The sequence below is a fragment of the Bison bison genome, unplaced genomic scaffold (assembly GCF_000754665.1).
Source record: "Bison bison bison isolate TAMUID 2011002044 unplaced genomic scaffold, Bison_UMD1.0 scf7180017864368, whole genome shotgun sequence".
NCBI lineage: Eukaryota > Metazoa > Chordata > Mammalia > Artiodactyla > Bovidae > Bison > Bison bison.
This window is the reverse complement of record NW_011494940.1, coordinates 5,893,292-5,895,617: the sequence shown is the minus strand read 5'-3', so window position 1 is coordinate 5,895,617 and position 2,326 is coordinate 5,893,292. Positions and strand designations below refer to the sequence as shown.

General features: G+C 54.3%; 1 pseudogene; it reads right to left on the bottom strand.

The window, feature by feature from the left end:
• Positions 1-360: 360 nt before the first annotated feature.
• LOC105000154 overlaps positions 361-2,326 on the bottom strand; it is a 7,647-nt pseudogene continuing 5,681 nt past the window's right edge.

Here is a 2,326-nt window from a genome sequence, read left to right as displayed (position 1 = left end):
CTCAGTGAGCGGCAGGAGGCTGGAGGATGGCAGGACCCAGGGACAGATGATTCTGACACAGACACTTAATTCACCCTGCCTCTAGGACTCTAGAGGACTAAGGTATCACCTAGGTGTCACCTAGGACTCTTGCGCTGCAACCATAGCTGACTCGAGGGAGACTTATTTCACTCACGGACACACCAAGTCTCCCATGCCCCCAGTCTCAGCAAGTCACCTGCTCCATGCATAACCCAAATTCTGGCTCTGCAGCCAGCTTGCATGAGCCTGAGCATCCCCATTTGGGAAAGGACAGTGTCCTGGCTATGACAAGGCTGTCCCTCAGGGCCTACCTCCAGACCCCCTCACCACATGTTTCTGTCAGTTATCTCTCATGGAAGAATCATCCTCCCTGAGGTAGTACTTCAGGGGATCATCCCACACAGCATTGCTGATGAGCTGCTGGCAACATGAGCAAGGTCAACCCAGGGCTGACCAGGCCCCAAACGCTCCCATGAGCAGCCAAGAACTCCAACATCAATTATCAACTGTGTGCAGGCCCAAAGCAACCCCACATCAGCAATCCTGTTCGATTCTGGGCCATTGTGGCCTGACAGCCAGTTGAGAAAATTAAGGCTCCTGGTGTCCAGACTGTGGCTGGGCGATCCCCATTCAAAGTCCCATGACCAGTGGACTGGAGTGGAATGACGTGCCCTGTATGTACCCTGCAGAAAGACAGGGGAGACTGGGGTGGACTCCACAGGTGGATCATCTACACGCTTGCACACCCACACTCATCACCCTGGGAGCCACGTTTTACCAGTGATGTCAAGGTAATACTCCTTAGTGATCATGGTGTTCAAGAAGTAGGGGTTGTCCTGAAAGGAAAAGATCAGCTTGCAGCTGAACTGCAGATGGCTCTGCAACTGCACTTGCCAGGATAGGGAGGAGGGAAAAGGTGCAAACTTCAAGGGCCTCAGCTTGCCTCCCAGGCAGGCATTAACAGCTTCCACGACGCCTCTCCAAAGTCTCACAGTGCAGCAACATGGATAACAGGATCCTCCCACTCCCTGTCAGGTCCCATACCCACCCTTCCTCAGTCTCCCTCACTGACCTTCAAGTTGATCATGTAGCCGAGAAAGTCTTGATCTTGGTTGCTGATCATGACGGAAACTTGAGGGTGGCTCATAATCTGCTTTAGGTCAAGGAGCCATTCAGGGAGCTACATGGCAGGCCAAGAAGAGCCAGGAGCCTTAGTCCTAGTCTGGGGTGGAACAAGGATACTGGAAAAGGCATCTGCAAGGAGCTGGGCACTGCCTGTTACCCAGCCACCGCTGATGTCATCAGGCTTTGCCATACCATCAGACACGCTCATGGCTCTGGGCCCCTTGTGGTGGTGTGCATCTGAGGTGGTCTGCATTCTCCAAGCAGGGGCTGTTTCTGACCACTACTGTTCTCCTCCAGACCTATGTATTCTGGGTAGTGGCATGTCACTACTTACATGATCAGATTTGCAGTCCTGTGACAATCCATGTTTGAAAGCAAAGGGGTTGTTGTTTTGTGTGTATGTATGTGTGTGTGTGTGCGCGTGTGTGTGTGTGTGTTGTGTGTGTATGTGAATGAGTCACATGTCTCATCTATATGCAGGGATCACCCACATTTACAGCAATAACTGTGTGCTGATGCTGCTCTGGTGTACCACCTCTGGTCATTCCTGACTTGGAGGCCTCAGGTGCTGCTCCTCCTCAGATGCAGGCCTGAAGGAGACACTCAAAGGCATGGCTGCAACACGTACATCTGTAGCCCTGCCCAGACCCTACTCTGCTGGGCCTTTGGAGCTTGCCAATTGCCCAGGACCACATTTCCTTCAGGGGACTCCAGCGTCCTTCCTGTGCCCTCGCCCCCCTCCCCCTCCTCCTGCTCCTGCCCCCTTCTCCTCCTCCTCATGAGCAGCGGACCCAAAGGAGCAGCGGAAAGGATACAGTTATGGCCCAGAAGCCAGGGATGCCCTGGATAATGGCACTCCTCCAAGCCAAGTGATGCTTCCTCCTCTGCTGGTTGGCCCTGCAGTTTTGCTCACACTCAGAGCTCAGTTCCACCTGCAGGGCAGCCAGTGCCTACAGGGCATCTAGCGCCTGGTGCTCACTCAGGTCTCCAGGCCTGTCCTGGACCTGCTCCTCCACCGTCTTCTCCTCCAGCTGCTGGGAGGACCACTGTTCCTGCTCCTCATCTGCCACAACCTCCACCTCTTCCATGATATCTTCCACAAGCAGCTGGAACTCCCGCCCGATCCCTGCCACATTTCATCACCAGGGTCTTGCTGTCTTGTACCGCCTCCACCCTAAAG